At 32.3% G+C, this 14,028-nt stretch overlaps 1 pseudogene; it reads left to right on the forward strand.

The window, feature by feature from the left end:
• Positions 1-10,484: 10,484 nt before the first annotated feature.
• On the forward strand, positions 10,485-13,517 carry LOC143630119 (uncharacterized; annotated as a pseudogene).
• Positions 13,518-14,028: the final 511 nt, after the last annotated feature.

Genomic DNA, 14,028 nt, shown 5'->3' on the forward strand with positions numbered 1-14,028 from the left:
TTTGATATTCTGGGTCGTCGGTGTCTAAAACTATTACACAATTAAATTTAAAATCATGTAACATGACATGTTTAGTTTGTTAATATAATTGCTTCAAACAGGTTGAAGGCCACTATTCAAAAGGTAATGTGAATCGGGTTGGTTGGTTAAAAAATCGCTGAATAAGTCATAAACATGTTAACGACTTGAAATGTTTAAATAAGGGTCCTACCAGGGGAAACCCCCCCCCCCCCCTATATGCTCTGTATAGGTCTATACGGAGGGTTATACAGGTGCCCAATACGCGTCGTATAGGGTTATACGGGGCATATATATATGCCCCGTATAACCCTATACAAGAATATTAATGGGTGTTTTAGTAAAATGTATGGTGTTTCTAGAAAAAGGGTTAAATAAACATGTTACCGTATGATTATATGGGTTAAAAATGTATAACTAGATTGTGAATCCCAATATAACTCGTCGTTTATTTATTTATTTATTATATAATAAAAGGGCAAGTGAAAAGCTTTTCATTCTTAGGCTTTGGCCTAAGCTTTCACAATTATACCTTTACGACCCCTCAACTTTATTTATAAATAAAGTTTGGTTCATTAGACTTCTAACATAAAAGTTTCACATATATTCTTTTAAGCCCCTCTACTTTGATGATAATATTTTTTCCCTTTCAATTTACAGATTAGCCCCTCAACTTTAGCGATAAAACTTTTTCACTTTTAACTTACAGCTTTACCTTTTGGCCCCTCAATTTTGATAATGAAACTTCTGCCACACAATGTTTACCATAACGAATCAAACCGAAATCAACCGACTTCCCGCCATAGCGCGCGATATTGAACATCTAATGCATTTAACTCGCTCCGCCACAACGCGCTAGTAAAAATATTTGTTTAGATTTAGGTTACAAATTACAATCACTAAAATTTCTCATTCAATTTTTGTTTATGCTCACAAACCTGATAAAGGTCGAAATGAGAAGCTCATCTTATTTAAGCTCAACTTAATTCGAGATTTCATCTCTTACAAGCGACTCGCTTATTTATACCCCTACTCAACTAAATTTTCTAAAATGCTTTGGACAAAAATTTATGTGGAATCCTTATCCTCTAAATCTATCGCATATTACCGATGTAACACCCTTGATTTTCACACAAGAAAAAACCATTATCTTGATTTTAACATATAAAATATATGTCTGATCTACAATTAAGTATTTTGTAGTATGTTTCTCACTTTAAAACTCCTTCGATAGATAGAACCAAGGAAGTGTTGTTTTTTAAGTCCAGATAGCATCAAAACTATTGAGATATTTACAAAAAGGTTAACACTAAGAAGAATTGTAATTCTTGTATACTCCTAAGTACTTGATCACCACCCATCATCCTATTTATAAGCTTTATGTAAGGCATTTACAACGCAACAAAGTTGATATAGTAGATATTTTGTATTATGTTTCTCACTTTGAAACTCCTTCGATAGATAGAACCAAGGAAGAAGTGTTGTTCTTTAAGTCCAGATAGCACCAAAACTATTGAGATATTTACAAAAAGGTTAACACTATAATAAAATTGTTACTCTTGTATACTCCTAAGTACTTGATCACCACCCACCATCCTATTTATAAGCTTCATGTAAGGCATTTACAACGCAACAAAGTTGATATTGTAGATATCTAAGTCCTTAATTATCAAGAAAAGGAAATTCCAAGCAAATGATTCAAAACTTAAAAGGTTTCCCGGCCTAACATATCGTGCCTACATGACCATGATTATGCCTAATTGACAGTCATTGGGCCCAATTGACCTTCATTGGGGCCACTACACCAACGTTGGGCCTAATATACCAACATTTGACCTAATTGAATGTCTGGACGTAAATGATTATCGTGGGCTCTATTTGACCATGATTATCCCTAATTGACCATCAATGGGAATAGTTAACCATCATTATGTTTAGTTGATCATCATCGGGCCTGATTAACCATGGTTGGCCTAATTGATCATAATTTGGCCTAATTGACCGTCATTGTATCTTAACCATCATAGTGCCTATGTGATATCCATTAGACCATCATTTGGCTTAATTCACCATCGTTGGCCCTAACTATTTGCAATTACGTCCATTTGACCATCATTAAGCGTAACATTATATTAATAGTCTAACTGACAGTCAATGCACCAAAAAATCGGCATTGGACTTATTAACCATCATTGAGCCTAAATGACCATCATTATGCCTAACTGACTGTAATTCGCCCTAAATGAACGTCGTTAGATGTTGTTAACCATTATTATCCATCATTGGACCTTATTCACCTTAATTAGACTATGATGACCGTCATTGTGATTAAGTGACCGTCATTGTGATTAAGTGACCGTCATTGAACCTTATTAACCATCATCATAAGTGACCTTCATTTATACTAATTGATCGTTAAGTGGCTTATTGACTGTACTTGGGCGTAATTCACTGTCATTGAGCTTAAATGATATCATTTGGCCGAATAGACCATCATTGGGTGTATTTGAACTCCGTGATCCCTATTGACCGTGATTGGACGGACCTTGATAGGGCCTAATTGACCGTCATTTGACCTTATTGAGCATCATTGGGCCTAAGTGTGACATTCGTCAATATTCGTGTTTGTGTTTGTATTCATTTACCCAATTCACTTTGTCATTTGGATCCTCATTTATTAATAAAGTGGAGTATTTATTGAGTATTTATACATGTTTTGTTGTTGTGATGCTAATTATCCTTTCGCAAGTAGTATTTTATGTGTTATGAGTCTTTATTTCTTTTAAATCAAGTCTAGGGGCAACTTCTGCCAAATATCAACGTCTGGTTATCCTCCACGTGCCCCTCCCCGCACCGCGCGTCACAACAGATATTGCTCAGATCTCCGGGACTTGTGGCGGACCTAGTCAACTGTAAGAGCCGCTATCCCCTACGCATAATGTGATATCTCGAAATTTTGCGCTAACCGACATAAGAAAGGGGGGGGGGGGGTAAATATATGTTAATTAAGGTCAATTTCTAAAAATAAATAAAATAGTTTGGTTTATATTCGAAGTATAATTAACCGAGCGTTATTTAAACAAATGTTTAAAATCATTAAAAACGGTTTAAGGATATGAGCTAAATAAATATATAACTACTCGTTTTTATTTCCTGTATTATGGGGGTTGTTTTATATTATTTGTTTTAATATTTATTTATTTTTTGAATTTTTATTTTTTTATTGTATGAAAGTTACTAATATACTTATGGTTTGATTATAAATTGTTTCACAAATAAATGAGATGTTATAACCCGGTTTATAAGTTATATGGGTTTGATGAAACCCAAAACCCATTTAATTTTTTTACTATAAAATTGTTTTTTTAATTATAAATAATATATATCTTTTTAAATAAATAAGATATTAATATTTAGTATATCCCTACTTTATAGGATTTTTAAATCAAATATTTGATGAGATTAGTTTTTAATTTAATGGGATGTTATAACCCGTTTAAGAAATATATGGGTTTGATAAGACTCATACCCATGAATTTGAGTCAAATGCATGAGAAGCCTCCATTTAAAAATCAAGCAATTATGTTGACTCCAAAAAAAGGGGGAGCGACCACATCGCGACACGCAGAATTTTTTTGTTATCTTCCGTATTACGGGGGTTATTTTATATTGTTTGTTCTAATATTTATTTATTTTTTGAATTTATATTTTTTTATTGTATAAAAGTTAATAATATACTTATGGTTTGATGATAAATTGTTTCACAAATAAATGAGATGTTATAACTCGGTTTAAAAGCTATATGGTTTTGATGAGACCAAAGACCTGTTTATTTTTTTTACTATAAAATTGGTTTTTTTAATTATAAATAATATTTATAAAATTTAATAATATACTTATGGTCTGATGAGACCCAAGACCCGTTTATTTTTTTACTATAAAATTGTTTTTTAATTTAAATAATATATATAGCTTTTTTAAAATAAATAAGATATTAATTTTTAGTATATCCTATTTTATAGGATTTTTACATCAATAATTGGTGAGATAATTTTTAATTTAATGAGATGTTATAACCCGTTTAAGGAATATCTAGGTTTGGTAAGACCCATACCCATGAATTCGGGTCAAATGCATGAAAAGCCTCCATTTAAAAATCAAGGAAATCTGGTGACTCCAAAAAAAGGGGAGCGACCACATCCATCTGAGCTAAATTATATTCGAAGTATAATTAATCGAGCGTTATTTAAATAAATGTTTAAAATCATTAAAAACAGTTTAAGGATATGAGCTAAATAAATATATAATTTCTAGTTTTTATCCCCTGTATTACGGGGGTTGTTTAATTTTTTGTTTATAATATTATGAATGTATTTTTTTGGATTTTAATGTATTTATTGTTAGAAGTTAATAATATACTTGAACCTATTTTGATTAATACAGGGGTTGTTTAATTTTTTTGTTTATAATATTATGAATGTATTTTTTTGGATTTTAGTGTATTAATTGTTAGAAGTTAATAATATACTTGAACCTATTTTGATTAATTTATGTTGGGTTATTTTCATTTTTTAAAGATAAGTTGAATGAATTATCTACTTAATTTTTATATTTATTCGTTTATGTTCATCTGTTATAATTTGAATATTATTTTGTGAAACTTTTCATTTAAATTAAACTTAAAAAACAAAAGATTCGCAGATGCAACTAAATTCATATTGAGAAATTAAATTAGGGTTTGATTACGGGGTTTGTTTTACATTTTGTGTTTCCAATATTTATTTATTTTTTTGTATTTTAATTTTATATATTATAAGGAAATTAATAATATACTTTGCGTTTGATGATGAAAGAGGTTCACATATAAATAAGATGTTATAACTCGTTTAAAAGCTATCTGGGCTTGATGAGACCTATGACCCGCTTATTTTTTTAGTATAAAATTGCTTCATAATTATAAATAATATTTTTTTATAAAAAAATATATATTAATTTTTAGTATATCCCTATTTTATAGGATTTTCATATCAAATTTTTGGTAAGATTAATATTTAATATAATGAGATGTTAATAACCTGTTTATTGGCTATCTGGGTTTTGTGGGACTCATACCCGTGAATTGGGTCAAATGTATGAGAAATCACAATTTACAAATAAAACAATATGGTGACTTGAAAGAAAATAAGGAGGTTTCGTTTATATATATTATACGGGGGCTGTTTTACATTATTCGCTTTTAATATTTATATCTTTTTTTTAGTTTAATTTTATTTATTGTAAAGAAATTTATAATATATTTAGAGTTTGATGATAAAAGGGTTTCACAAATAACTAAGATGTTATAATCCGGTTTAAAAGTTATCTGGTTTTGGTGAGATCTAAGAGCCGCTTATTTTTTTTACTATAAAATTGTTTCTTATAAATAATATCTTTAAAAAATCATATAATAATTTTTAGTATATCCTATTTTATAGGATTTTCACATCAATAATTTGGTGAGAATAATTTTTAATTAGTATATCCTATTTTATAGGATTTTTACATCAATAATTTGGTGAGAATAATTTTTTATTTAATGAGATGTTATAACACGTTTAAGGAATATCTGGGTTTGGTAAGACCCATACCCATGAATTCGGGTCAAATGCATGAGAAACCTCCATTTAAATATCAAGCATATCTGGTGACTTCAAAAAAAGGGGGAGCGACCACATCGCGACACATAAGATTTTTATGTTTCGTTTATATATATTATAGACACACACACACACATAGGCTTTTATCCCCAATACGAGGTTGTTTATATTATTCATTTATTTTAATTTAATGAGATGTTATAACCCGTTTAAGAAAGATCTGGGTTTGATAAGATTCATACCCGTGAATTCGGGTCAAATGCATGAGAAGCCTCCATTTAAAAATCAAGCAAATTCGGTGACTCATAAAAAGGGGAAAGCGACCACATCGCGATACGTAGGATTTTTATGTTTTCGTTTATATATATTATAGATTATTTATATATGCATATACACTAAAGTTATCTAACTATATATTGATTTAAAGATTTTCAGTATAATACATTATGTTTAACATTATATACTAGCTTTTGAACCTGTGTATTACACGGAATTTGTTAAATAATAAAAATAAATTAGATCTGTTATTTCAATTGTGATTCTTAAAATACTTATAAATTAATTTAATGTAGATTTAATGGAAAAAACAAACGGGTGGTTAACAAAAAGTACTAAAATAGCATGGTTTTAATGGAAACCTTAGGTGCTGATCTGCAAATTTTTTTTTAAAAAATAAGAAAGTTGCATAATTGGTCAAACCTCAGGTATGAAAATGAAACTTAATTCAATAATGAATAAAGTCCACACTATGTTATAACCCACTTAACAAAATGGTTTTGACCTGTGACCCATAAATAGCTAGAATGAATGAAATGAGAGATTAGAAATTAGAAGAAATATAGGCTTAACACCTAAGTTTCAACATTTTCTTTTATTAATATTGTAAGATAAGACGTGTGGAACGTAGAATTATAAAACAAATTGATTTTCACATGAATACAAATTCATATGAACAATAATACATATAATATATTGCGGCATTCCTTAATATATATAATATGTATGGTGGCTAAGATATTTACTAGATGAGACAACACACTTAAAAATTGTGTTGCCACGTTTTCTTAAATCCGGCACGTATTAACCCATAGAATAAAATTAATAAAAGTAATTAAGATGTATATATATGGGGACACAAGCTTCAGTTGAAAAACACAACAAAATAAGTGTAGAGCTAGGTGAGAGTTAAGGTCTTGTTAACAGAAAGAAAGTGTTATAGTTAGAAAGTGGTATGATTATGACAAACCGATCACAAAATATACAAGTGTAGAAAAAGGGTCTTGATTATTCCAGTCAGGCTATCGGTAATACAAGGTCTGAAATAAACAAGAAGTCAAAGCAATTGCCAACTTATATTACAAGGTGAATACATTCAATTTTTTTTAAACATGAATACGTTAAACCTTTACAAAACAGACATACATTTTACTCTTGTGATGAGCAGGTTGTTTATTACAAAGAGTTACATAAACATTTGCATGAGATTACATGATCTCTAAAATCGTTATAGTACAAAGTAGAAAATAAAAACAATTCAGACCGATTACACATATGTCTAGATCCAAACAAATCTAACTAAGCAAGCATGCAAATAAAGTTAGTCATAATTGGTTCTCCAATGGGAAGCAGCTCCCGGAGAGCTCTTGAATCGTGTGTGTAAGGTAGTTGTACAAATCCCGTGAATGACCGGCATTCCTGCTGAGATTGTAATAGATCACCATATTTGTATTTAATGACTGTTATAAAAAGCGTTTAGATTCGGTCAACGTTTCACCAGCTCATTGCTAACGTATTTTCCCAACCATTGCAGGTATTTAGATGCAGGTAGCTATAAACAAGAATTAGAGTCATGATGATAGATGATCGCGTTACAAGATGACTCAAATTTTGAATATATAATCCTTGTAATAATATAAAACAATATTTTGTAACCGAATGCTCGGGTATTTAATTCCCGAGTAAACTTTCAATGTAAATTAATATTTTATAAACTTAAAGTCTTCTGCTAAAATAAACCCGCAACTTTGATATAATTACCAAATATGTACCAACCGAGTGTCGCACTTCTAGGCCCGACTTAAGTCGGGGTGTGACACATCACGAGGGATAGGCCCAACTCATCGGCTCGCGGAGGATCATGTTATTACAGATTTTTGTGGTAAAAATCGTTTCAACTCATCTTTGCACCATTTCAAACAATGTTCAACTTGTTTTTTACTGATAATACACATACTGTGACTTTCAAATCTCTATTTCAACTTCATTGAGTCAATTGGTATTCAAATGCTTAATGAGCCCATTAACATGCTTAACCAAATTGAATTCAATTTCAAACACATTGGGTGGTAACTCTTGAGGCGACCCGAAACACGACACGTTAAAAAATATAGGTTTCGGGTAAGCTTATACGACCCGTTTTCGTAAATAGGTAAACCGAACCATCACCCTTTAAAAATGGATTGACCTGTTAACCCTTTTAGTAATTTTAGGAAAGTTAATTGCTTGTTTAAATTTATTATTAAGTCCCTAGATATTACTCATATTCATAAATGAACATAAAATGGATTGACCCGATACATGACATAAACACAACACGAATTTAAATGGGTCCTCATGACACGACACGAGTAAATATATGGGTTGGGTTAGGGTTGAATAATCTCATCACGCCAACCTGAAATCCATCAACCCACCAACCCGACACGATTGACACCCCTAGGTCTCGGTGATTTAACAAGTTATTTTCAGGTTTATTTTTGTTTAATTGGAGACTGAACTTAAAGACGTAGTTAGTTGACAACTTATATGATCACTTGTTACTTGACTATTCCAAACACTTAAGCGAAAAAGCTCGAGGTATCATTTTTGTGTCGGATTGAGATCTGACTACACCAAAGCATAGAACCGAGCTAGACTACATAAAAACGTGAAAGTCGTCTCGTCAAACAATCTCGTTTCAGGTCCAAGAGGTAAGAACTTTTCTAAAAAGCTCCTGAAATGTAGATCCTGTTCATTTACGAACCATATAAGCTAGATCTCACGTTTATGGCTTAAATTCTTAGTAAATGTGTGTTAATCAAGCTTAGAACGAGTCAGATATGACCTAGTGATACATGTATACACGCACACACATAATCGGTTTTCTTTTCATATATTATCTTTATTAGAAAACTCGTGTAGTCTCAAAAATACATAAAAAAATAATGCCGGTTAATCAACTAATTCTTTCATTTTTATATTGTTCTAAACTGTATTATACGATATATTTATATTAATAGTGTATGATAACTGATAATTAAATTATTAAATTGTATTTTGATTTATTAAATATTTTATTTTAATTAATTATTCGTGTAGTAAACATGTCTTAAAAGTATTATAAAAAGTCTCGTAATAGACATACATCATACATGTGCCTTGCTTGAACTCTTCAATTAGAGTTGTTGACACACTGAGATTGGTCAACACGGGACAATTATTTCCGCACCGTAGTATAAACCAACGAGAAGATTTGAATAGTAGACTACTATATGGTCTGTTAGATTTATTCTTTAAACCAATTTCATTTACTTTCAAACTGTGAAAACAGCTATCAAAAGATTTTATACGTCATGTAAATAAAATAATGATTTCAGTGTAAGTTAACACTTCTTCTAAATTACGTGACAGACTTGTAAACTTACCATTAATGAATTAATTTAATAAACTTACAAGTAAAACAATAAATTTTCTATCATAAACTTTATTTGAAGTACCTATAAATTTTCTACAAATTAAATTTCTATAATAAATTTTAATATACTACATAGAGCATTCCGGTCCCCACCTAACACACTCCTGTCAAATTCATCTCTTACTACGGAATTTCGATGAATTTTCAATCAAGGCTGCTGTTGTCGGGATCAATTAGAAGTATAAGACGAATCAAAGTTATCTTGACTGTCATGATTTCCTCGGTTATACTTTCGGTTTTCTCTGGTCGGCTTCCTTGAGTTTGAGAAATTTAATTCTAGAACCAAAACCCGATCATAATCTCTCCCGGGTTCTTCAAGTTCGGGTTATACGGGTTTCAGTGCTATTTGGTTAGGTTAATTGTGTTTCGAGTATTTAGTTTAGAATGCTAAAAATAATAATAATATGCTAAAATCGAAGCAAAATTATCATCTTCACTTAGCATAAACAAGTGAAAATTAAATAGTCCAATGATAACAAAAACGTCTCATCTTCAAGATCGATTCTTCGTTTCTTCCTCCATTTCCAGCACTATAACATAAAATACTGGAAATGACTATCGAGCATCTTTTGTATTTTTTGAAAGGTCGACTATCGAGCATTTAATACCATTATTTTGGGCATAGTTGCCTCAATGGGTTTTTGGGGTTTACTCGAATAATCAATACTCAAATGGAAATAGTACGGGTCAGGTTTATTTAATCCGGGTCATGTTTCATAAAATATGAGTAATTAGGGGTTCGGTTTAACAGTTATTATGGTTGGTTTTTGGGTTGTGGTTAAAAGTGACGTGCCTACTTGTAAGTTGTATCTTAACTCGTGTCCAAATATTTTTATGGGGATGAAAATGGTGGTGGATTCGACGACACGTTGACATGGTCCTTGGATGATGATGATATATGTATGACGTATTGTAATTTTATAATATAATATATTTAAATACAAAAACCCAACTAATTTTATAAGTCATATTCTTTTCTATAAGTAGCAACTATTCAAGGTTGTTCAAGCAAGTCTTGAGTGTCACAAATTAATATTCATTCTTCGACTCCATTGCTCTTGTTCACAAATTTGCCATCTTTTGATTCCTATAATGAAATGAGAGGAATATCTTTCATGCCCCTCTCGTTTGCAATAATATTATTGTTCTCTTATTTGTGTGTCCCTTCACTTGCAACTACTCGACCAACAAATGAAGTATCTGCTCTTTTGAAATGGAAAGCCAGTCTTGATAAACAAAGCCAATCATTTCTTTCTTCATGGGTTGGAAGCAACCCGTGCCATGAAAACTGGACCGGAATCAGCTGCAGTAAGAGCACTCCAAGTGTTGTAATAAGCATCACACTTCAACACACAAATTTAAACGGTACACTTATTGATCTTGATACATGGCCGTTACGGAATCTTGAGTCTTTTGATGTTTTGTCGAATTCGCTCCATGGCCGCATTCCTTCTAGTATTGGGAACATGTCTAAACTTATGTATCTTTACATTTCCAATAACAGCTTCTCGGGTGTGATTCCACCAGAGATAGAAATGCTAAAATCTTTGCATGAGCTTTATTTGAGCAGAAACCTTCTTACTGGTCATATCCCAGATAAAATAGGTAACCTCAAAAACTTAACTGTGCTTTATTTATCCGACAATGAATTTACGGGACCCATTCCTCGAGAAATTGGCACACTCAGGAAACTGACCATACTTGACCTTTCTTCTAATAGTCTTACTGGAGTCATTCCTTCCTCTATAGGAAATTTAACCAGTCTCATTAACCTTTATCTGTCTGATAATAAACTTTTTGGGTCCATCCCACCCGAACTAGCTCAGGCTAGGGATCTAGTAGATCTTCATATTGGCAAGAACCTTATCACTGGTACAATTCCACTTGCCTTCCAAAATTTTAGTCGGCTAGGAACGATGTACTTTAATGAAAACCGTATATCCGGCTCCATTCCGGATTATATTGCAAATTACACTCAGCTTAGAGAGTTGCACTTAGCTGATAACAATTTCAGTGGCTACATACCACCTGAATTAGGTAAGAGAACAACCCTTGTTGAATTGAACTTGTTCATGAATAATCTTGTAGGTTCTTTTCCTCAAGATATCAATTTAACTAAGATGGAAGTGTTATGTGTATGTTCGAACATGCTTTCTGGTCATTTACCAAATGCAATATGTGTCTCTGGAGTTCTAACACGTTTCAGTGTGCAGAACAATATCTTTTCTGGTCCTGTACCAAAGAGCTTAAAAAATTGTATCACATTGAAGTCACTTTGGCTGAGTAAAAACAAACTGACCGGAAACATCTCTGTAGATTTTGGAATATATCCCGAGTTGGAGAATGTTGATTTGAGCTACAATAATTTTTATGGAGAGGTGTCTACTAACTGGGGGCATTGCCCTAAGTTAACTAGCTTAAAGATATCCAACAACAATTTGTCAGGAAAAATATCTACAGAGCTAGGAGGAGCAACAAAATTATTCGAGCTTTATCTCTCATCAAATCACTTAGTTGGTGAAATCCCAAAGAGCTTTAAGCTCATTGTCAAAGTTGTTCTTGGATGACAATAAATTATCCGGTACAATTCATCCAGAATTGGGAAATCTGCACAATTTAGAAGAACTTATCCTGGCAAAAAATTCTTTTACCGGCCCAATGAAAGTAAATTTAAGAGACTTCTTCAAGCTAAGGTGCTTGAACTTAAGCGATAACAAATTTAAGATAGCTATTCTTGTGAATATATCCAAGTTGGAAAATTTAGAATCTCTTGACCTTAGTAAAAATAATTTGACTGGGAGATTACCTTCACAGCTTGGGACACTAAAGTTTCTAGAAACATTAAACCTCTCCCATAATAACCTCACAGGCTCCATTCCTTCAAGTTTCTCCGAAATGTTAAGTTTAACTACAGTCGATGTATCTTTCAATCAGCTAGAAGGACCACTTCCAAAGATAAGAGCGTTTGAATTGGCTCCTATGGAGGCACTTGGACATAACAAGGGGTTATGTGGAAATAACACAGGGTTAGTCTGTCCCATCAAATCAAGAAACTAAGGTAATAAAAAGATGGTTTTAAAGTTGTTTCTAATCATTTTTCCTACTTTGGGATGCATGTTGCTGTTGTTTTTTATTAGTTTCATATACTTTTATCTCCATAAAAGAAACCCAAATGATACTAATAGGACAAAAGTGACAAGAGCAGACCTGTTTACCATCAGGGGTTATGATGGGAAAATGGTATATGAGAGCATCATTGAAGCCTTAGGGAACTTTGACTCGAAGCATATTGTTGGGGTTGGTGGACATGGTACCGTTTATAAGGTGGAACTGCTAACAGAAGTTTTGGCAGTGAAGAAAGTTCACGCGCCAGAAGATGGCGAGACACAAAATCTCAAGAGTTTTGAAAATGAGATCCGAACACTAACAGAAATACGTCATCACAACATTGTCAAGCTTTATGGATTTTGTTCACATTCAAGACACTCATTTTTGGTATATGAGTTTTTGTCAGGAGGGAGCTTAAGGAATGTACTTACCAACATAGAACTAGCTGTGGAATTTGATTGGAAAAAGAGGGTGATGGCTGTTAAAGGTATTGCAAAGGCCTTATCCTATATGCACCACAATTGTTCACAACCAATCATCCACAGAGACTTATCAAGCAACAATGTTTTATTTGATTCGGATTGGGTTGCTCATATATCTGATTTTGGGACAGCCAGACTATTAAATCCAGACTCATTGAATTGGACTTCATTTGTTGGAACATTTGGTTATGCTGCCCCAGGTAAAAATCAATATTGGAACAAACTGTATTTGTTAGATGTTGACCTGATTTTTTTGGTGCAGAGTGTGCATACACGATGGAAGTGAATGAAAAGTGTGATGTTTACAGCTTTGGGGTACTAGCACTAGAAATAATAATGGGAAAGCATCCGGGAGATTTCCTTATTTCGGGTCAGGACATGGAAGGCGTATCTTGGACTGAAATTACGGACCAACGCCTTGCTCCACCTGATGAACAAGTTGCTGATCAAGTACAAACACTTCTCCAGAATGCATTTTCTTGCATGCATTAGAGCCCTCACTCTAGGCCATCAATGAGGGATATTGCTCATGGTTTCTAATGATAAAAGGATCAACCACGGAAACGATTGAAGCTTTTATCAAGCTACTTAAGTACTTTTATTTTCATCTCATAATTAATAACAATATAGTTGTTCTGTACTTTCCTCTTACGATCTATGGTCTTCTTGCCGTTTGCCTTGTATTGCGATGTAGTGTGTAGTCATAAAGCCTCCATAACTTTGTTTGTTTTTTTTTTAAAATTCATGTGCCTTCCACCAGCATTTTATACAAAACGCCACCCAAAAAGCCTTACCAAAACGCCTCCATAAAGGCTTGGGGGGTGGTGTTCCCAGGCTTTATAACCCCATAACGCCTCCATAAAGCCTCCAGTACGCATGGTCTTATTACATTTTTAATTTAATAATGGTTACCATATCAAGAAACTAACCAAATAAAAATTAATACTTAATAAACGATTATATTAATAAAATACATTTAATATTAATCAGAAATAATATATAGCTAATATAAAATTGTAAAACGCCAAATGAACTTAACTTAATACAAGAA

The sequence above is a fragment of the Bidens hawaiensis genome, unplaced genomic scaffold (assembly GCF_021521415.1).
Source record: "Bidens hawaiensis isolate Kalapana, Puna unplaced genomic scaffold, B.hawaiensis_p1.1 tig00005567_1, whole genome shotgun sequence".
Lineage (NCBI taxonomy): Eukaryota > Viridiplantae > Streptophyta > Magnoliopsida > Asterales > Asteraceae > Bidens > Bidens hawaiensis.